The sequence below is a fragment of the Eptatretus burgeri genome, chromosome 4, assembly GCF_056783735.1.
Source record: "Eptatretus burgeri isolate ZD-2024b chromosome 4, Ebu_testis_v1, whole genome shotgun sequence".
NCBI classification, from domain to species: domain Eukaryota; kingdom Metazoa; phylum Chordata; class Myxini; order Myxiniformes; family Myxinidae; genus Eptatretus; species Eptatretus burgeri.
The window spans coordinates 96,034,230-96,058,040 of NC_140964.1; the positions used below are offsets into that span (position 1 = coordinate 96,034,230).

Sequence of the window (23,811 nt, forward strand, 5' to 3'; positions counted from 1 at the left end):
GACCAGCGATAGCCAAGGATTCTCCGAAGAGACCTGGTACCAAAGGAATTAAGTCTCCGTCTCAGATCCTTGGTCAGAGTCCAAGTCTCGCACCCATAGAGCAAGACTGGAAGTACCAAGGACCTGAAGACTCGGACTTTCGTCCTCCCGCACAGGTACCGGCAGCGCCACACCCCATGATCCAGTGAATCCATGACTCCCCAGGCCTGACCCAGACGTCTATTGACCTCTGACTCGCAGCCAGCAGAGACATGAATATCACTGCCAAGGTAAGTGAATCTCTGCACGACCTCAACATCCTCAACACAAACAGACACAGACAGGACAGCAGCATCCAAGATGTCACCGAAAGCCTGGATCTTAGTTTTGACCCAATAAACCCATAATCCCAACCGCTCCGACTCCTCATTCAGCACCTCGAGGGCCCCCAAGAGGATGTCTAAAGTCTCCGCAAAGATGACTGCATCATCTGCAAAGTCAAGGTCCGAGATCTTGACATTCCCAAATGACGCACCGCAACTTGATCTCTCCGACATCCTTCCTAGAATCCAGTCCATACAAGTGCTGAAAAGTGTGGGGGCAAGTACACATCCCTGACGAACTCCAGTAACAACTGGAAATAAGTCAGAGATGGTACCACCACACTTCACAGCACTCTCAGTACCAGAGTAGAGTTCAGACATCAGATCGATCAGTTTTGGTGGCACCCCACGATGACCAAGAATCCTCCAGAGGACATCCCGATTCACTGAATCGAACGCTTTACAGAGATCAACATAGGCTGCAAGCAGCCCCTGCCGAAACTCTCGTCTGCGTTCGGTGAGGACACGAAGTGCAAGGATACGGTCAATCGTTGACCTCTTTGGTGTAAAGCCTGACTGCTCTGGACGCTGGTGCTCAAGCAGATGGTGGCGAACCCTATCGAGAATTATCCGAGCAAAGACCTTGCCCGGCACTGAGAGCAGCGTCACCCCTCAGTAGTTGTTGCAGTCTTGGCGATCACCCTTCCCTTTCCAGAGAGGGACAACAAGGCCCCTCTTCCAGTCAGTTGGAATGATACCTGTGTTCCAGGCAGAGCACAAAACTGCATGCAATGACACGAGTGCAGCGTTTCCACCAGCCTTGAGAAGTTCGGCATGGATGCCACAGATCCCTGGAGCTTTGCCCCGTTTCTACTGGTTCACCGCAGCCCGTGTTTCCACAAGCGTAGGTGGACCACAGTTGATTCGAGGGTCAGCAACAGGGATTGTAACACCCTTGACGTCCAACTCGACAGTTGGGGGATCAGCCTGGTACAACCGCTCAAAGTAACCGCCCCAGGGGGCCTTCACTTCAGACTCCTCTGTCAAGAGCCTACCACTCTCTGCTCGAACTGTAGTGCTCCGAGGGATGGGCTTGGATGAACGTAATGCGCAAATTCCCCTGTAAGCGGGACGAGAATCACCTGTCCACAGGTGATGCTCTACCCCCTCACAGATTCCTCGCACATAGGCCTCCTTGTCCACCCTCAGTGCACGTACAGTTTTACGGCTCAGGCTCCCTGAACAGCTCAGCTCTGCCATTCAGCCTGGCCCTGCGACTCTGGTCAATGGTATCCAGTGTCCCTTGAGAGACAAAATTCTTCTTTGCCCTGCGGTGAGCTCCAAGGCATCCACCGGCAACATCAAGGACGGTGGTCTTGAAGGCGCTCCACAACTCTTCAGGACCCCCCAAAGCACCCAGACTCCCCAAGTGTCCACTCAGCCTGTTCGCAAACTCCTCAGCTACTCTCTCATCCCTGAGCTTGGCAACATCCAGCCTCGGCTGGGATGGTACCATTCTCCAGGATTTAAGGTGCAGCTTTAGAGTTGCTCCAACAAGCCTGTGGTCAGTATTGAGGAACTGAGCACTCCGTTAGACCCTGCAGTTCTGGATCATCCTCCAACGACCGTCAATGAGGACATGGTCAATCTCCTTTGCCACACCGCCAGCGTTGGAATACCAAGTCCAGCGATGAGCTTGTGGGCGCTGAAACCATGAACCAGCCACCCTAAGTCCATGACTTCTTACAAAGTCAAGGAACTTAGTGCCATTCTGATTCATAGTTCCTGACCCATGGGGACCAACACACACCTCATAACCGTCCCTATCAGTTCCAGTCGATGCATTGAAATCCCCCAAGACTAGAAGTGTATCTCTTCTGGGGCACTGATCAACCACAGACTCGAGTGTGGCGTAGAATGCATCCTTCACGGTGAGATCACTCGCCTCAGTCGGAGCATAAACAGAGACCAGGGAAATGACACCTAAGGAGTGACGAATCCTTAATCTCATAATATGCTCGTTGACCGGTGTTACCTCAATTATCATTGGGGTCAGCTTATTGGACACAGCAACAGCAACTCCTTGGGTATGGTAACCATTAGAGCGACCAGACCAATAGTAGGTGTAACCACCCACCATTATCTCGCCGCAATCCGGTCTCCGAACCTCAGAGAGAGCTGCAATCCCGATGTCCAAACGCTTGAGCTTAGATGATAACAGAGACAGGTGATCAACATCTCTTAGAGCGAGAACATTCCAGGCATGTACCTGAAGGGCCCGCCTCAGGTTAAACCAAGGAGACCGCCGTCTGGTGGACGACACCTCAGCACCACTCCGACACACTCTCCCGCAATCTGACCCAGGGATGTTACCCCGTGGTTTCCCTCCTATCAAAGATTGGGGGTCCCTAAGGCTTTGCCCCAATCCCGTCATCTGGTGAGCTGCCCTGCGAAGGGAAGCTGCACAGGAGGTACTCCCACGGAGTGGGTTTTCAGATTTTTTTTGCGTTTTTGCGTTTTGCGGAATGAAGGGTTTTACGGTGGCCGGAGTGCAAATCCTGTTACCAACCTCCTAATAAGAAGTGACCCAACTGCGGGAGGACGTCCGCAGACACAGTTGGGCACTAGATATGGATGGCCGTTGGCTCACAAGGAGCTCCTCCGCCCTTTGACAGGTTTTGTTTTTAATCCTGCTGGGTGTCCATATCCAAACACCCTCCTCACCAGAAAACCTGGTGGGGGAGAGGTTTAGTCGCCGACAATCCGACCATGGAACAGGTTAGTACAGGTTTACATGGTACCTGTAGCAGGTCACAGATCGAACCTGACCTGACTTTAAATATTTATTTAAATATTTATTTTTAGGTAATATTTATTTTTGCAGATGAGATCCTGTTCTCGGCGGTGTAGTTGTTGTTGTGAAGGTAATTTTGAGGTAATATTAATTTTTGCAGATGAGATCATGTTCTTGGCGGTGTAGTTGTTGTTGTGAAGGTAATATTGAGGTAATATTAATTTTTTTAGATGAGATCCTGTTCTAGGTGGTGTAGTTGTCGTTGTGAAAGTAATGTTGAGATAAAATGTTGAGGTAATATATATATATTTTTAAATGAGTTCCTGTTCTCGGCAGTGTAGTTGTTGTTTTGAATGTAATGTTAAGGTAATATATATATATATATATATATATATATATATATATATATATATATATATATATATATATATATATATATATTTTTTTTTAGATGTGATCCTGTTCTAGGCGGTGTAGTTGTTGTTGTGAAGGTAATGTAAAGGTAATATTTATTTATTTTTTTCAGATGAGATCCTGTTCTAGGCGGTGTAGTTGTCGTTGTGAAGGCAATGTTGAGGTATAATGTTGAGGTAATATATTTTTTTTTTTAGATGAGATCCTGTTCTCGGCGGTGTCGTTGTCGTTGTGAAGGTCATGTTGAGGTCTAATGTTGAGGTAATATATATATATATATATATATATATATATATATATATATATATATATATATATATATATGTATATATATATACATATATGTATATATACATATATGTATATATATATATATATTTTTTTTTTTTAGATGAGATCCTGTTCTAGGCGGTGTCGTTGTTGTGAAGGTAATGTTGAGGTAATATTAATTTTTTTAAATGAGATCCTGTTCTCGGCGGTGTTGTTGTCATTGTGAAGGTAATGTTGAGGTATAATGTTGAGGTAATATTTATTTTTTTAGATGAGATCCTGTTCTAGGCGGTGTTGTTGTCGTTGTGAAGGAAATGTTGAGGTATAATGTTGAGGTAATATTAATTTTTTTAGATGAGATCCTGTTCTTGGCGGTGAAGTTGTTGTTGTGAAGGTAATGTTGAGGTATAATGTTGAGGTAATATTTTTTTTCAGATGAGATCCTGTTCTCGGCAGTGTAGTTTTCGTTGTGAAGGTAATGTTGAGGTCATATTTATTTTTTTAGATGAGATCCTGTTCTCGGCGGAGTAGTTGTTGTTGTGAAGGTAATGTTGAGGTAATATTTATTTTTGCAGATGAGATCCTGTTCTAGGCGGTGTAGTTGTCGTTGTGAATGTAATGTTGAGGTAATATTTATTTTTTTATATGAGATCCTCTTCTCGGCGGTGTAGTTGTCGTGAAGGTAATGTTGAGGAATTTTTTTTTCAGGTGAGATCCTGTTCTCGGCGTTGTAGTTGTTGTTGTGAAGGTTATGTTGACGTAATATTTATTTTTGCAGATGAGATCCTGTTCTCGGCGGTGTAGTTGTTGTGAAGGTAATGTTGAGGTAATATTTATTTTTGCAGATGAGATCCTGTTCTAGGCGGTGTAGTTGTCGTTGTGAAGGTAATGTTGAGGTATAATGTTGAGGTAATATTTATTTTTTAGATGAGATCCTGTTCTCGGCGGTGTAGTTGTCGTTGTGAAGGTAATGTTGAGGTATAATGTTGAGGTAATATTAATTTTTTAGATGAGATCGTGTTCTTGGCGGTGAAGTTGTTGTGAAGGTAATGTTGAGGTATAATGTTGAGGTAATATTTATTATTTTAGATGAGATCCTCTTCTAGGCGGTGTAGTTGTCGTTGTGAAGGTTATGTTGAGGTATTATGTTGAGGTAATTTTTTTTTTCAGATGAGATCCTGTTCTAGGCGGTGTAGTTGTTGTTGTGAAGGTAATGTTGAGGAATTTTTTTTTCAGGTGAGATCCTGTTCTCGGCATTGTAGTTGTTGTTGTGAAGGTTATGTTGAGGTAATATTTATTTTTGCAGATGAGATCCTGTTCTCGGCGGTGTAGTTGTTGTTGTGAAGGTAATGTTGAGGTAATATTTATTTTTGCAGATGACATCCTGTTCTCGGCGGTGTAGTTGTTGTGAAGGTAATGTTGAGGTAATATTTATTTTTGCAGATGAGATACTGTTCTAGGCAGTGTAGTTGTTGTTTTAAAGGTAATGTTGAGGTAATATTAATTTTTGCAGATGAGATCCTGTTCTAGTCACTGTAATTGTTGTTGTGAACATAATGTTGAGGTAATATTTATTTTTTTAGATGAGATCCTGTTCTAGGCGGTGTAGTTGTTGTGAAGGTAATGTTGAGGTAATATTTATTTTTGAAGATGAGATCCTGTTCTTGGTGGTGTAGTTGTTGTTGTGAAGGTAATGTTGAGGTAATATTTTTTTATATGAGATCCTGTTCTTGGCGGTGTAGTTGTTGTGAAGGTAATGTTAAGGTAATATTTATTTTTTCAGATGAGATCCCGTTCTAGGTTGTGTCGTTATTGTTGTGAAGGGAATGTTGAGGTAATATTTATTTTTGCAGATAAGATCCTGTTCTCGGCGGTGTAGTTGTTGTTGTGAAAGTAATGTCGAGGTAATATTTATTTTTTTAGATGAGATCCTGTTCTTGGTGGTGTAGTTGTTGTTGTGAAGGTAATGTTGAGGTAATATTTATTTTTGCAGATGAGATCCTGTTCTCGGCGGTGTAGTTGTTGTTGTGAAGGTAATGTTGAGGTAATATTAATTTTTGCAGATGAGATCCTGTTCTTGGCGGTGTAGTTGTTGTTGTGAAGGTAATGTTGAGGTAATATTTATTTTTGCAGATGAGATCCTGTTCTAGGTGGTGTAGTTGTTGTTGTGAAGGTAATGTTGAGGTAATATTTATTTTTTTAGATGAGATCCTGTTCAAGGCAGTGTAGTTGTTGTTGTGAAAGTAATGTTAAGGTAATATTTATTTTTGCAGATGCGATCTTGTTCTAGGTGGTGTAGTTGTTTTTGTGAAGGTAATGTTGAGGTAATATTAATTTTTTTAGATGAGATCCTGTTCAAGGCGGTGTAGTTGTTGTTGTGAAAGTAATGTTAAGGTAATGTTTATTTTTTCAGATGAGATCCTGTTCTCGGCGGTGTAGTTGTTGTTGTGAAGGTAATGTTAAGGTAATGTTTATTTTTTCAGATGAGATCCTGTTCTAGGCGGTGTAGTTATTGTTGTGAAGGGAATGTTGAGGTAATATTTATTTTTTTCATAGCAAAAAGACCGTTTAATTTAATATATTTAAGAAGCGAATGTAAGAAGAATTCTACGTTCGCTTCTTGGCTTTGCCTATTCCATATTATTTCAGGTCACTGAATTCAACTTGTAAATTATTTTCGAGGTTAACATTGACCAAATTGTCATCATAGTCCCAAGGTCAGCAACTGCTGTATGCGGTATTTCTAAAATCCTCAATTTTCATCCGATTGACTTGAAATTTGAAGAGGATTTACATCTCACGTCAGTGAATTCAACGAGATTATTATTTTTTTTGGTCAACATAGGCCGAATTTCTAAAATCCTCAATTTTCATCCGATTTACTTGAAATTTGAAGAGGCATTGCATATTTGGTCATTGAATTCACCAATTATTTTTTTGGTCAAATTTGTTTTATGGATTTTGCAAGTATTGTGCTCTGTACGATGTCTTCTGGTTGTTTGTTTGCTTGTCTGTTTATGTACAGGATACCTCAAATAGTTGTGGACGGATCCGGATGAAATTTTGTGTCTCGGTTCCATGTGTGACACGGTCGAGCTGTTGCTACTTTGGTGAAGATCCGGATCCGGATCCGACTACTCTAATTTTTAAGTGATTCTTCCACATTGAGAGAGAATGTTAAATTAATATTGAGCACGATATCCCAAAAAGTTGTGTACGGATTTGCATGGAACTTGGTGGACATGTTGGGTGTGTGACCTCGACGAATTGATTCGATTTTGGTGAAGATCCGAATCTGGATCCGACGACTGTAATTTTTAAAGTGATTCTTCACCGTTGAGAGATGGGGCTCAACAACGATATCAAGTCCGATATTTCAAAAATATATTGGGCCAGATATGTTCTCGTGGATGAGGCATTATGGGGCGGAGGTATACGATCTGCCGAGTGCCCTTCTCGTCTTGACCTGTTTCAACCTCCTGCTTTACATAATGAAAGAACGTGGACAATGATTTGTTCTTCAAATAGAGTAGCGTATAAATGAGATACCATGTCTTCATATCACTCTTTCTTCACAAGGACCTTGCATACCATTTCCGGTTACACCTCATACATTTTCCATGGATCCCATCTTCGGTTCTACCTCGTATTTCTTCCATGAGTATCATTATAGGGGATGTTCATAAAGTTTACGCAACAAGATTTTCATGATAGTCCAACAGAGTTCGAGGTTTTTATATTTATTTTTGTGAGATATATAATTAGTAAGAACATTTTTGTTTTTCACCAAGATAAGTGTACTTGTTACATCCATCAAATTCTTTAACAAATATCAGTAATATCCCCTACTCTTACATCAACGTATCATGCAATTATTTTCATACTTAAAAGGTTTTCTTTTCAACTCTTACTTTCTGTTGCAGTGTGAAGGAATGAGAATCCAATTCCAAATTTTTCACCCTTCACACCCAGCAGGAAGGCTTCAGGTACGTGATGCAGGTATAAGCAATGACATAATTTCACCATTCTTTTTTTTTTTGAGACCATGAAATGAGACCATAATGAGACCAAGAAAAGGCACGCACGTCTCGTGCCTGAGTTTAAGCACAGTTCATTAACCTTTGCCTGAGGAGGCACACTTGGAAGGTAAAGATTTTTTTTTTAATCATGTGGTTAAGTTTTGTACTCGATGCACTTTTGAGAACATCTTATTGTGTATTATTTACTTTGTAGCATTTGTTTTGCCATTTTTCTCATATATGGCAATAGTAACAATTTATATGAAGATGTCTGTGTTTGAGGTCATAATATAGATTTGTCGGGTGGGTTGTTGTCATGGTGCATTTTGTTTGTTGTGGGATTGAGATGAAAATTGTTAAAAGATCTCGTGATGGCAATCCATGAAAGTATTGTGTTGTAATTCTGACCTTGTCATTCCTTCCTTGTGATTCCTTACTACTTTAGTTGGTTGTTTTTGGGAGGATTCCATCCCTACATGTTTTTTTCAGTTTTTTTTAGTCTCGCCCTGAAGGTGATGTGAGATTATTTGTGTGTGTGTGTGTGTGTGTGTGTGTGTGTGTGTGTGTGTGTGTGTGTGTGTGTGTGTGTGTGTGTGTGTGTGTGTGTGTGTGTGTGTGTGTGTGTGTCATTGTCTATATATTTTCGCTTTAAAAATGTTTTTTTTTTTTGCAACCACCTGTCCGATTGAAGAGCAAAACTTTAAACATAGGAGCGACTCCCCATGGATAATATTTCATTGCTCACCCTGATGCCATAGGTAACATGGTATGGCAGCCATATTGGATTAAAGGAAAACATTTTGACATAATTTTCTCTGAAACCGCTCAACGAAAAAAAAATTGAATCTTGGCATATGTCATAAACTCCCCCATGGGATACATAGAGTGGGAACGATGATGCCATTGGTGAAGTGGTATTCCAGCCATAATTGGTTGAATTGAAATTTTTATCCCAAAAAAATCTGAAACTTCATATTTCTTATCTATGATCAAATCTGAGTGAAGAATTAAAATTGTAACATTCATAACCCATTCCAAGAACTGTGCAACATAGTAGGGTACATGGATGATGCAGGTATGTGGACCATAATAGCAGTGGGTCATAAAAGTATTGTGTTCACTGAACAATAATATTTTTGTTCAGAATGAATGCGTGAAGTGAGATGATGCGCTTCTACAAGTGCTGTTCTCATAGTTTTAAATGTATTTTTTTTATTACTTCTTTAACTATTTTTCCAGATATGTATGCCAATGATGTCATCATCCTGTATGTTATTTTGAAGGGCGTTTATATGGGGAATCCCACCGACCCTCACAGCTCTCATTGATATATCTCATACAAGTCTCTTCCATAGTTCCCTTCATATTCCGTCCAATATCCCCGTCCCTTCTGTCTCCACCCAGACATTCTGCTACCCTGTTGTCTTTCAGTTTTGGAGTGATCCATTTATTTTGTCCACCAACATGGCAGAATTTTTCTCTATCTTCTCTCCTTTCTTTGCTCTTTTCCTTCTATTCTATCCCCATACTCCTACATCCTCATTATCTTCCTTCTCTTCTCTCCCAAACTCCGCTCACCTCCTTTCCGTCTCCTACCATCATACATTCTCTTCTTTTCCTCAATTTTAATTTCCTCAATTTACTCTCCACCGAAACATTTACACAATAAAGAGATACAGTACCCCCATTCGTATCCTCTGCCTTCTGTTCCTTTACTCAAAGTTGGCATTTCCAATTTCTTCCCTTGACAACCCCTCTCTACCCTAGGTAAGTGTAATAAATACATGCCTTATAAAGGGGTCACATGATCACATTTATTTCCATAAGGCGGAGGTCCTGCATGGTTTGCTTGAACAGTCGTACCTACATGGTACATGGAAAGGTAAATTTAGAATGCTCTTTTTAATCACTGATATTACCCCCAGTGAACCTCAATGACAACATCAGCAGATAATTCTGGGCCCTTTTCCTTTCTAAACTACACATTTTGTTGTGCGTTACAATCCATGACAGAGACTTTCTGGCAAACAATGAGTTTGACAGGAGAGAGTGAGTTTTATATCAGAATTTCTCACTCTGTGCTTGTTTAAGTGGCGTTCAACAGGTTGTAGTGTGTTATGGATGTATTATTTTTTTAATCCGATGAAAAGATTTTATTTGGGTTATGGGATGGGTGAAATTCCCAAGAGTCAATGTCGCTTCCTTCAGTTGGAACCGTTGTAATTGCTTCAGCCATTATTGAGCTTGGCTTGATGACATGTATCAACAATTCGGTGGATGAACAATTTGGCAATTTTGCGATCTATCGATTTGGTACTTTTGCGATGTATTCTGCATATTTGTCATTCTTGTCAGTCATGAAAACGTTCGAGAATAAAAGGTATGGTTTTTAAAGGCTTGTGACTTCACTCTATCGTGTAAAATAGTTTATCAACAAATAATTTTGTCCACATTTGATTTGGCGCCCATTTTTCCCCCGTCACACCCCTACGTATGGAGCACTACCATACTCAATGATGCGAACTCTTCCTCACTCTCTTTGTCACTCGCGTACTGATCTTATGCCTCCTTCTCTTGACTATCACCAGGTTTTGCAGTTTGTTCATTGTTGCACCTGTCATGCAACTGGCTTTTTTCAGAAAATGGTACGACATCTTTGCATTCTTGCAGCTGCATTGCCTGTGACTGCATTTTGTGCTGGTTTGCACAACCACAAGCAATAACCTTCATCAGGTCTGAAGGGACAACTGTTCTATTGATTGTGGTTGGGTGTGGTATGCTGTCCTTAATGTGGCAGTCATATTATTACATGTCAATCATCAGGGTCCCTGTTGATCAGCAGGCTTGCACAGCATGACTTGCACGACACCTCAGCACCACTCTGACACACTCTCCTGCAATCTGACCCAGGAATGTTAACCAGTGGTTTCCCTCCTATCATCAAAGATTAGGGGTCCCGACGGCTTTGCCACAATCCCGTCATCTGGTTAGCTGCCCTGCGAATGGAAAATGCACAGGAGGTACTCCCACGGAGTGGGTTTTCAGATTTCTTTGCGTTTTTCTGTTTTGCGGAATGAAGGGTTTTTCGGTGGCCGGAGTGCAAATCATCCCACCAACTTCCTAACAAGAAGTAACCCAACTGCAGGAGGACATCCGCAGACACAGTCGCACACTCGATATGGATGGCTGTTGGCTCACAAGGAGCTCCTCTGCCCTTTGACAGGTTTTGTTTTTAATCCTGCTGGGTGTTCATATCCAAACACCCTCCTTACCAAAAAACCTGGTGGGGTAGACGGTTTAGTCGCCGACAACCCGACCATGGAACAGGTTATTACAGGTTTACATGACACCTGTAGCAAGTCACAGATCTAATCTGGCCTGATCTGACATAATCTAATCTGGCCTGACCTGGAACAAGAGATAAGTTGAAATTAGAATTAGATAGGTACCTGGAAGTTATGGGGATGTTGACAAGACTTTTAGGTAGTTTGAGCATTGATGGGTGATTGTGTGCATGTGTATGGAGCGCTGTTGGTGGGGTTCTCTTCAAGGGGTGTTGTGCGGTTGATGTTGTGTGTTTTTAACCAAGCCCATGCCCCCTCCTCTGAGGTGAAGAAAAAACAACACAAAAATACAAAAAAAAACCATAAACAGATTTAAAAAAAATAATAATAATTGCATTTTCTTCTTTGGATCTTCTGTTGATAAATTATTGTGGTCTTCGCGCAGGCATGATGGGCTGAATGGCCTCCACCTGCATCTGATTTCCTTGTATTCCCTTGTCTTAAACAACATACTTGCATACCTTTAAATTCTCATAACCAAGAGATTATTCCCACAATAATTTTTGAACCTCAGCACCATTTGTCTACGTGACACAATCTCTGAATGCCTTGAATCTTGTTCTTTTTCATAATACACGCTGTGCAGCTCAGTAGATGTCCAAATGTGTTCAGGTGTGTCTTCCATTGCCTTTGTAATGTATTTCGATGTATCATCCTCCAGTTGTAACTGACTTGATCCATCAGAATGAGTCCTTGCAGCATGTGCACTATGCTCACTTACAAAGCTGGTGTATCACACTTTGTGGTATTGTATAGTATTTGCTGCATACAAATCCAGGTCACCCCAATTGGAACCTCCTCAGCTTGCAATGGTCACCTCTTTGGTCACAGATGTCCAGAGTATGTTGTTTGAAAGTTTGACCAGATGTTGGTATTATTTTGCATTTAAGCACTTTACACCACCTGTCAGGATGCTTTAGATGCATTATTTGCCGCAGAGAAGACAGTGCTTTCCTTGAAGTTTCTTGCAGGCTTCTTGCTGCAGCATTGGTGATCCCATGTTGTTGTTTTTTGTGTGCCTTGATATATGATGGGATAAAGTTTATGTTGATACACTTGGTTTGTGATACCTGAATATTTAACTTGGGTCTGTAGAGATTTTCTCTTCCCCACTATAAAAAATCAGGTATCTTAATCAGCAATGTTTTATCAAATCGAGGAAAAAATATTAGATATCCATTCATTGATCCTTAAGTAATCAAGGCTATGCCTGGTGTTAGTTTAATGGTTAGGGTGGTGGGCTTGGGATCCCAAGATCCTGAGTTCAAGTCTCACTCAGCTGTTGAATTAATACCAGGTGGGGTTGACTGCCTGTCATCCTTCCGTGGTCGGCAAAATGAGTGCCAGCTTGCTGGTATCCTGTGTCGGAGTGGTGACCCGTCCGGGATTGTACCCAATAGCCAAGGAGACTGCTTAGGCAGCACAAACGCTCTGCACAGAGTGTGGTCCTAATGGAATGGAATGGAATCAAGGCTGGACATTAACACTCACCTGCTGAACATTTGCGAGTAACAATTATCAGGTGAGCAGAGTCCCAGTCGAAACTTGCCTGAATGGCAAGTAAGGATTTCAGAGGCATTTGCAACCTTTTACCGAAGTGTGATAAGCAGGAAATCATTGTATTTTTACTCATCGAGTATCATCAGCCGCCATGTTGTTTTACAGTCCGTATGAGATTTGGTGACATTTGTCATGTGACTTGCGAGTCATGCGCTCACACAACGCTGCTTTTAGACCAATGTTGGAAAAATGTGGAGGTATTTCGAATGTTTGGACCATCCATCGACAAAAAAAGACAAACAAAGAAAAAGAGAGAAATTTCGGACTTGCGAGAAAAACACGCAGGAAAGGAATCGTGTCGCTGCAATAGCATCAGTGTCGGTTAAAACATGGCCCTACATCAGTGGTGTTATATTTGGCCTCCAGAAAAATTGCACAAAGGCGCCAGAGTGACATCATTCAGATTCTGATTCACCACACTTAAGAGGAAAGTCAAACAACAACAAAAAAACGTAGTATTCGTGACAGTGCAAGATCCAGCTAAAATCCCTGTCCGTCATCTGAACTTCGAGAAGAAAATATATTTACTTTTAGGATGTTGGTCAATTTTTCATTGACAACAATCTTTTTTGATGTTAATGTATGCTTTAAGAAGAGCCATTGCTGTTCAAGAAATTATTATAATTGTGGGGAATGTAGTATTTAATAAAACAAAACTCTGTCTGTGTCTGTGTCTATGTCTGTGTCTATGTCTGTGTCTATGCATGCAAAAGTGATGGACTCATTTTGAGCTTGACATTTGACTTGGTGTAAGGAGTGTTATCTCAGTATCTCTTCATGTTTGTTTCGATCTTGTTTTCCTGTATTTTAACAAAATAGCTTTAAAGAAATTGATAACAATTGTTTTGTAAGAGATGTGTAGCACAACGAGTTGCTCACATGCTCACCTCGTAAGCGAGAGGTTCAGGCTTGATTTCCAGACGGGGTGAAACCTTCAGCAAGTTTACTGAATCCGAATGCCAATTGTCGGTTGGTGGATCGCTTTCTGTGGTAGGACCAAATGGTTCTTCTACCATGGGTATTCAATTGTTTTATTACCCTCGCCAAAGGGTTCGGAGAGGATATTGCATTTGGGTCCGTTTGTCTGTTTGTCTGTATGCCTGTCTTGTCAGTTTGTTTGTCCACACAGAACTTTCATGATTTTCTCCTCAACCGCTTGTCAGATTGAGTGAAATTTTTCACCATTGGTGCGACTACTTATGCAAAATGTTGCAATGATAATTATAACGCCATAGGTCACGTGGTGTGGCAGCCATATTGGAAAAATGGAAAAAACTTTGGACCTTCTATATCTCTGAATCTGCATCAAGGAAAAAATTGAAACTTGGCACACGGTAAGTATTTAATTCCTCATGGGGAATGAGTGTGATTTTTTATGACGTCATAGGTGCTCTCGCTATGACATCATAATTGCATATGTAGAATGCCACATCCGATCAGTATGGAAATTTTTGAGGGTCATGTAGGGATATAATGGTTCACAGAAAAAAAAAAATTAATGACGTCATCAGTCACATTATTTGGCAGCCGTATTGTTAAAAAAATAAAAAACCTTCAAAAATCTTCTTCTCTGAAGTGGCTGAACAGATCGAGGGGAAACGTTACACATATAACCGCCTGTCCATGAGGAACAAAAGGTTCACATGTGATATCATTGGTAACATGGTTTGGCAGACATTTTCTATTTATCCTAAAACCTACATAAATCTTCTCCATAACAACTGGCCAAATCGAGGGGAAACTTCACACAAGTGTTCCCCAAGCCATGGGTGTACAAGTGGCACATAGCAAGTACTCCTTGTGGGGAATGAGTGTGATATTTTTATGACATCATATGTGCCTTCATTATGACGTTCTAATTGCATATGTAGAACGCAACGTTCGATCAGTATAAAATGTTTGAGGGTCATCAAGGGATAAAATGGTCTACAATTCTTTTTTTGATGACATCATCGGTCAAGTGATTTGGCAGCCATAGTTTATTTTATTTTTAATAACCTTCAAAAATCTTCTTCTCTGAAATGGCTGAAAAGATCGAGGCAAAACTTTACACATGTGACCATGAGGAACAAAAGGGTCACACATATGACGTCATAGCTCACATGATTTGGCAGCCATATTGGATTTATGCTAAAACATATAAAAATACACCACTCAAAAGAAGTCCGCGTGAGGGTTTGCAATCTCTGCTCTTTTTCTTGTTTTATTTGATATTCCTCAATATCTGGTTATACTGCATGGAAATTCAGAGTATGGTTGCTGTGTGAGCTGAAGCTCCAACACTACATACAAATTGATGCATCCAGTTGTTTGCATATAATTTATGAACATGCTCATCTTTCATAACAGAGGGCAACCATTAAGAATAGTATCTAGCCCACGGCAGGGATTTATACTCTAATGAGCACCTCTCAAATCTTAATCATACTTAATTTCTCAATTTCTTCTGCCACTTAACCCCCTCCTCCCACCCTCCCCCTCTTCACCACTCATCTTTCTGGATCATTATATATTTCCAAGACTTAGCAATAATTTAAAACTTGCAAAACAAATCTCATACACGATTTCACTCTATTGAATAATTTTTTTCGAACTCACTGCTTGTTGTTCAGCACATTTATAATTTGGCTGAACATTTACTCTGAATCAATAAGAGATTTCCTTCTGTGCTGAATCTCATATTTTATCAGCATTGTATCCACGAGCTGAGTAATTAGATGACTGAATACTGAAAAGGCTAAGTCATTGCTTTCTCACCTAACTACCTTTATATTAAATTCTAGGGATTGTTGTTTTTGTACCTACTGCCTTCGTTCTATATTGGAATGCAATACAACTACTACGACTAATAATAGTAATAATTTATATTGGATAATGACGAGGCAGCAGTCTCGTTAAATGCATGTTGTTTGCTGGCTCTTAAAGTGTAACAAACAGTGCAAATTATCTTTTTTTCATATTTTTACAGGAAACATTTGCAATACTAATATTCAGGTGGTATTTATAGGCTTTTTTTTCTTTCAGTTTTTTACAGGCACTTTCATGCAATTGAGATGACAGGTTGTCTCATTATTTTACAAGTCGATCCTGGAACTCCGCTATACGACATTAATCTTCACAAAAAATATTGGTCGTACATACAGGTGGGCACACTGTGTTAAAAGTCAATCAAAAACGTTCTTTGCCCAGTACACCAGCTCATTGTGTGACAAAAACGTCTTTGCACTAACTCTCTATGAGTACGATTATACGAAGAATGTTCAAGGTTACTGTGAACTTTTTTCTTTGGGAATGATGAAATCTTGTTTCTGTAGAAATTTACAATTGTTGTAAAAATTATACTTCAATGCTGAAATTTTGTGGAAAGAAATATAAACAAGTTACACAGGAAGTAACATCAACTGTGATCAAAATATCATGGGCAAAACCAAGATGTTGGCCAACATAGCGAAGTTTGCTGTGGAGCAGTTAGTGGTGTTTCATTATGTTTCTTTTGTAGGAAAACGAGAAAGCAACCACAATTCAAAGGATTCTGTCTGCACATTCTAGGGTTGCATATATTCCACATAGTTGTGTTAAAATACAGCAGTGGGTACAAAATGACTGGATTTGTGAGAAAGCTTGAGCATTCTCAGCTGCAAACAACTGCCATCCAACACTTAACACAAGCGGACATTAAACTTATTGAACAGTTCATTTTGAAGAATCGCTCACTGGCTTACAACATCAAATTGCAGAATAATAAATAGATATCATTGGGAAATGTGGAAGCAATTATTCATTCTTACCAGAAGTTCAATAAGATTTGAGTGCAAAGTGGGTACCAAAGGAAATTGACTCGAGCAGACTTCAAAGGACCTGGGTACCTGACCTCGAGGAGAGACGGTTGGGAAGTTCTAAATCATCACCCATACTCTCTACATTTGTCAACCCTGCAATTTTCACCTCTTTGTATCCCTCAAATAATATCTGAGTGATATTATATTTACAAATGATGAAGGAAGGCATCATGGCTGCAAACCTATCTCAAATAATTCTGCACAGATGCCATTCAATGTGCTACGACATTGGTGAGGCAGGTGTGCACTGATCATAGGGGGAACACCTTGATAGATTGGTGAAATTTATTTTTGCTGTGTTTCATTCTCCAGATGAAAAGTCTGCGTCAACCTTCGTATATCTTTGTACAATATCATATTGAGAAGTACGTGCAACTATTATTATATTATAACATTCCTTCTGCTCCTTTTTGCCTCTTTAGCTCAAAAGATTACCGTGGAAAAACCTGTGTTGTATAAAATCCATTAAAGAAGCTAATAAGAAACAGCTCGAACTGGCACAGATCTCTGAACTGCCTCCATAAAATGAGATTATAATGCCAAGCAATCCACACAATAAGTTACATTTGTAATGTGCTTTAGCACCACGCTTTCAAAATGCCGCCTCATTATACCCGGTTATAAGTCCACAACGTTCCTACAGATCCTTTCAATCACAAGCAAGATTAGAAAATTGCCTTACGAAAGACCAAAACTAAAACTTTGTGCATGTGCATGCATATACTTGGTATTTTTGTTTTGTAGTCCACAGGAAAAACATTTTGCACTGGTAAAACAATTATGATTTTGGATTGCATAATGCAGTGGCAAAGTGCACAAGCTATAAATATAGGTGCCAATCTTGGTGGGTACGTTTTGGATAGGTGTTATGAGGTAAGGGGTGCATCATCATGGAGAATATGCTGCTTGTTATTTTAGTGTACAATAAATTCATGTATATTCGCTATAAAATGGTTTCTTATGTTGTTTTTCATAGGTGTGAGTCTTACATTTATTTCATCCAGAAACTCAATGAGAGAATCGAGAGCGAAATCTCACATGATCTGGATCTCTGTCGGTGCACAATGCCGAGGTGTGACCTGGAACTGCACAGGTGGAGAGCTGTAACCGCACGGGGAACTGCACATGTGAAATGAATTATACGCAAAATGATGTGGTTGAGCTCTGGAGGCAGAATGTGCGTAAAGAGCAGTGTGGGCGGTCAGTTCTAATGGCATGTCATAAAATGAGCTGAAAGAGTGCTGGTGTGTGTGTGTGTGTGTGTGTGTGTGTGTGTGTGTGTGTGTGGGTGTGTGTGTGTGTGTGTGTGTGTGTGTGTGTGTGTGTGTGTGTGTGTGTGTGTGTGTGTGTGTGTGTGTGCGCGTGCACACATTAGATGACACTTTAGACTGTGGAGCCATGTGAAATCTATTACAAAGATAGTATCTGTAATTTAATGATTCAGATGGTAAGCAAGGTGGACATGCTGGGTCGTGTGCATGTTATCTGCACTATAAGGTGTTCATGGTTTAATGTATTTCTAAATAATACAGGGTGTTTTAAAAGAAGCAGTACAGTAGAAACTTAACACCTCTTGTGCAAAAAAATACAGTGGCCTGTAAAATATCACCCCCCCCCCTCCTCCAATGTTTGAATATTTTGATGGCAACTGAGCTTATTTCATGATACTTTCAAATCAAACTTTATTTATATGAGTTTTCATAAGTTACACCAAAGTGATAAAGCTAAAAATTGCAGATAAAATGTAAATAAGTTATTTTAACAGAGAAAATCAGATGATTCTCAGTTGCGTAGGTATTCAAACCCTTTCCATAATTAACCCTAAATCACTTCAGGAGCAAATTTGTTGTTTGAAATGTTACAAAATAAGTGCAATATAATTCACCTGTATGTAATCACTGGTTTAACTTAAAAATTAAGCTCCCCCACTTTTCTAAGGAGTTTTAAGATGCAACTCACTTGGTGAACCAACAAAGTAAACATGAAGACCAAGGAGCTTTCCAAAGAAGTCAGACATAAAGTGGTGGAGAAGCACCGTTCAGGAGAGGGTTATAAGAAGATTTCAGTCACTCATTATCCCTTTGAGAACAGTGAAACCCATCATTTAGAAGTGGAAGACATATAATAACACCCAGACTCTACCTGGATCACGTTGCCCATGCAAACTCAGCAGCCGGACAAGCAGGAAACTGTTCCGGGATATCACTGGAAATCCAACAATAACTTTGAACGACCTGAAAGGCTCATTGTCCGAGATGCAGGTCAGTGTTCATCAATCAACAATATCCTTTTCCCTTCACTTCACAAGCTGGCCTTTATGGACAGGTGGCAAGAAAGAAGCCAATATTGAAAATGATGCATCAAAATGATCATATGGAGTTTGCGGAAAAGCATCTTAATCATACTGCCGGCATGTGGAGAAAGGTGTTGTGGTCAGACAAGACAAACATTGAACAATGCTGCAAAAAGCTGCAAAATCTTCACTATAAAAAGGTGCTTCCACCAATTCCTGACCGAAGGGACTGAATACTTTTGCAACCATTGAATCTTGATTTGTTCATGTTTTTTGCAGGTATTCCTGATAAGTAGCCTCCTTCAACAATAACAGTGTTTAGTTTGATGTTCTTAGTAGTAAATAAAAAATCTCATTTGGAAAAATAGTTTCAACCAAATTCGTAATTCATCGAAATGTGGCATTATTGGTGGAGGTGAATAATGTTGCATACCACTGAAAGTCTTTCAGAGAAAAGTATTTGTTGTCAGCTGGTGGGCATCTCACTTGAGCAAGTCAATGATACCTGCAAGTAAACAAATATACATTTACTAAAAATTTGAATACGAATTCAAGCCTCGTGGATGAGATAGAACATAAAACAGATCAGGATGCAACACAACCAAATAAACAAGGGAGGGAGGGAGGGAGGGAGGGAGAGAGAGAGAGAGAGAGAGAGAGAGAGAGAGAGAGAGAGAGAGAGAGAGAGAGAGAGAGAGAGAGAGAGAGAGAGAGAGAGAGACTGACTGACTGACTGACTGAGTCTGTGTCTGTGTCTGTGTCTGTGTCACAGAGACAGACAGACACTCACACAGACACAGACAGACAGAGAGAAAGAAGGGGGGCAGGTGTTCGAGGAGGGACAACAACAGCAGGGTTGAGCAAGAAAATATAGGGACAAGGATGAAAAATGGATATGGGAAATAATGAGGAGTAAGGGAGGAGGCACACAAATTGGACAAGATGGTTACAGAAACATCCCATGTCGTCTTCAATTGTCATACCCTTCCTCTCGCCCTTGTTACACTGAATTCTGTGGTGAAGCTGTTGCTTTGAAATAACTTACCTTCTCTACCTGGAAGGCAAAGTCGATTGTAGGCAATCTCATATAATTCCACAAAGTCTACAACAGGTGTGTGTCTACTCCCAGGAGAGCCAGAAAACATCTGTCCAACCTGAAGATTGAAGTTTCAAACTTGTCTCCTACTCTAAAACATGGTGGTGTCTTGTTAAGTCTGTCTTAGGAATATGCTCCCTCTCTATCCCTTCCCTGTTCAAACGGCACCACAGCTGACATGTGTATGTGAAAAGGCCGAATGCCTCAAGGCTGTGGTTGCTTCCAAATCTTGTGTGTGCAACGCCTCGCTCTCTGCATCCTCCCTACCGCATCGTACCGAACTGCTCCTGCACTCTGTGGCTTTTGCACCTGTGAAGGTGGATAAGTTTCTTTCAACCCTTGACTCTGACTGCAACTGGACCGGACAGCATCAGCTTACATCTCCTAAAAACCTGCTCTGCTGCTCTTGCAGTTACTCTCTCTGCCCTTTTCACCCTATCGTTTGTCCCCAGTCATCTTACATTTGCTTGGAAAGCAGCCAACTTCACTGCATTACATAGAAAGGTGCAAAAAATTATCCCCTGAGCTAAAGACCTATCAGCTGACTTCTAATCATCAGCAATATCATGGAATCCATCATTGGAGTTGATACGAAATCATTCCTTTTCTCCATTGGCTTCATCACAGATCACCAATTTGGTTTCAGACCTTGTCACTTTAATTTGGGCATACTGCTCCTACTCTCCCAACAATGGATGGAGGCCATGAATGTCAGACATGGGATCAGGGCCAACTCTTGAGATATATCTCAGGCTTTCAATACAGCCTGACATCCCACCTTGCTCTCCAATCTCTCTGCTGATGCCATCCAAGGTCAATTCCACTCTTGGTTTACTGACATCATCTACTCTCATAGCCAATGTGTGGCTCTCAATGGCATCCTTTCATTTCTTCTCCCTGTTGAGGCTGGAGTGTCCCAAGGCAATGTTCTGTGCCCAGTCCTATTCATCATCTTCATTAAGGATCTCTCTGGCTTTCTGGAAAATCCCCTTTATCTATTTGGTGAAGATTTCACTCTTTGCTGGAACATCCCTTTTGCCTGAGATCAGTAGGCAGCACCCTTTCCTTCTCTTCAGTCCTTCATAAAATCAAAAAGCTGGTCAAACACTTGTGCAATGTCTTTCCATCCTGACAAATCTCTCTGTCTCTGTCTCTCTGTCTCTCTGTCTCTCTGTCTCTCTGTCTCTCTGTCTCTCTCTGTCTCTCTCTGTCTCTCTCTGTCTCTCTCTGTCTCTCTCTGTCTCTGTCTCTGTCTCTGTCTCTGTCTCTGTCTCTGTCTCTGTCTCTGTCTCTGTCTCTGTCTCTGTCTCTGTCTCTGTCTCTGTCTCTGTCTCTGTCTCTGTCTCTGTCTCTGTCTCTGTCTCTGTCTCTGTCTCTGTCTCTGTCTCTGTCTCTGTCTCTGTCTCTGTCTCTGTCTCTGTCTCTGTCTCTGTCTCTGTCTCTGTCTCTGTCTCTGTCTCTGTCTCTGTCTCTGTCTCTGTCTCTGTCTCTCTCTGTCTCTCTCTCTCTCTCTCGTCTGGCAAACCCTCTCCTCTATTTTCTTAACAATCCTTTTGAGGAACTTCAGTCACTCAAACTTCTGGATCTCACTATCAGCCATGATCTTTCTTGGGCAAACCACATTTCAAAGTTGGCTTCCAAAGACAGTTGCTGACTCTTATTCACCTCCAAATTCCTTCCACATTCTCCGCATTCTCTTTAATCAACTTCCAATTTCTTTTCAATCTCATTCTTCACTCAAAATCTTCAAGACAGCTGTTCGTCACCATCACAGATCATCCCCAATCCAAATCCATGATCTTTTATTCCCCCTTAATGCCTCACCTCAACCCCAAACCCACCTTAAAAATTTCAAGTTTTTCCTTCCTGAGAATTTGTTTCTCTATCCATCTTCTCTGCCTCATGTGTCCTCCCCTATCCCGTATCTCCCCACACCCATTGTTTTTCGAAGTCTCCCTCTATTTTCTCTCTCAATTCTGCTGTTGTTGTTTTCCCCCTCTCTCTCTGCTGTTCCTTTTGTTCTGTTGCATCCTGACCCATTCAATGTTATACCTCTTCCATGAGCCCTGACTCTTCCCAAAAAATAAGAAGCCAGTTACTGACTGGGCATAATCAGTTGTGCAATGTTCTTCCTTGACACACCTGAACTCTTATCCACCGACAAGGCCTTCATCCACAGCTCAATGGAGTGCTGCTCTCCCCTCTTGGCTGGTGTCACTGCCTCACATGTTGTTAAACTTGATGAAATGGAAACCAAGGCCTTCAACATCATTGTAATCTCCTACATTGAAGATGAGTCTCCAGACTTAAATCGCTTTCACATCGCAAAGAGGTCGGTTGTCTTTCCATCTTCTACTGCCTCCATTGTTGTGTTGTCTCCTCTGCTCTTTCCTCCCCCCCCCTCAGTTTTCCACAGGATACAAGCAGTCACCCAGTAACCCCCATCTGGTAAAACTACCAAAAATCTAGAATCACTGCTCACCTGCACTCATTCACAGTCTCTAGCATCTCATTCTTCCTTCCAGGGCTTCAAAACAGCCGTTCGACACTATCTCAGATCAACTCCCTTCTAAAGCCATGATTTTTTTTTCTACTGTGTTAACGCCAAGTCCACCTCTTTTCAAGTTTCCAGTTTTTCCTTCCTGAGTGTTTGTGGCTATATTTATGTTGCCCACCCGCTTGTGCCCTCTTTAGCCTTCATTCTTCCCCACATCCCTTATTTCTCCAAGTCTCTCTTTATTTTGTCCATCTTCCCTGCAATTGGTGTATTGCATCGCGCTTCCTTTCTTTCTACTGTTCCTTTTGTTCTGTTCCGTGATGGTCCATTCTATGTTCGAGCTATTCCATGAGCCTCGACATTGTTTACAAAAAAAAAATCTTCACTCAATTGTTTGTTTTATGAACTGAGAGGTAAAATGAAACATTCACTTATTCTTGTTACAAACAACCATGAGCTTTTGTTCTCCATAAAGGTACAAAATAGCTCGAGTTCTGCATTAGAGGTGCTTGGTGATGGAAAACAGTAGCTTAGATGGAACACACGAGTTTGCTTCACTGGTCACGCTTAAAAACCTACGAGGATACAATTAAAGCAAAACCGAATGACTCCATTCAACACTTCGCATATCAGGTGCTTTTTATTGGCCATGTCCTATTTGAAGAGCATCGATGTCTAACGGTGAGACAGAAATGGACCCTAGTGGTGAGAGAGACTTACATTGAGACTATTTCAGATATCACAAAGGAGCATAATTCAGGGAAAGTTTACAAACTGAGACATTAATATTGGATTCTTGGGACTCGTCATCTTCACAAACGACACCAATGGGCTGTCATTTAAATTGAGATCTCCATAAAATCGCAATGTCACAAATTAACAATAAAACAAACCTTGCATATCGAAGTGTCACAAGAGTAATCCTTCATTGAGCACTTATTTGTTCATATCAATGGTCGTCTATCTTGAGATCCACTTTTCGTATGCTTAATCAGCACCAAATGGCTGGTGGAGTGCCGCTAGAAGACTTAGTAATCTATCCTAAGCTGCATGTCAAATGTAGTCGTGCCTGAAATAGGTCTCAGAAACTTGAAAATAGTTAAATATCTTCAACTACTCAATGAGTTATAATTTTACAGGTGGATTTGTGCCTTAATTAAACAACTCTCTCAATGTTAATGGACTTGAGCTCTCAATGTTAATGGACTTGTGCACAAAATGTGACTCTTTTTGGCAGTTTTTTTGATGCCCTCCCTCCATTCTGTAGCTCTCAGTAACGCTTTTCCTGACCAACATCCGAAAAACGATGTGACTCTGTGAATGAGAGAAATGTCACCTTTTCAAAATTTCCATCAGGTTCCATTCTACAAGCCTTTTGAGCTC

General features: G+C 40.8%; 1 long non-coding RNA gene across 1 annotated transcript; it reads left to right on the forward strand.

The window, feature by feature from the left end:
- Positions 1-7,698: 7,698 nt before the first annotated feature.
- On the forward strand, positions 7,699-17,677 carry LOC147028713 (uncharacterized). Its single transcript, XR_015056944.1, has 3 exons — positions 7,699-7,766; positions 15,728-15,846; positions 17,519-17,677. It is a non-coding gene; the product is annotated as an uncharacterized LOC147028713 (long non-coding RNA).
- Positions 17,678-23,811: the final 6,134 nt, after the last annotated feature.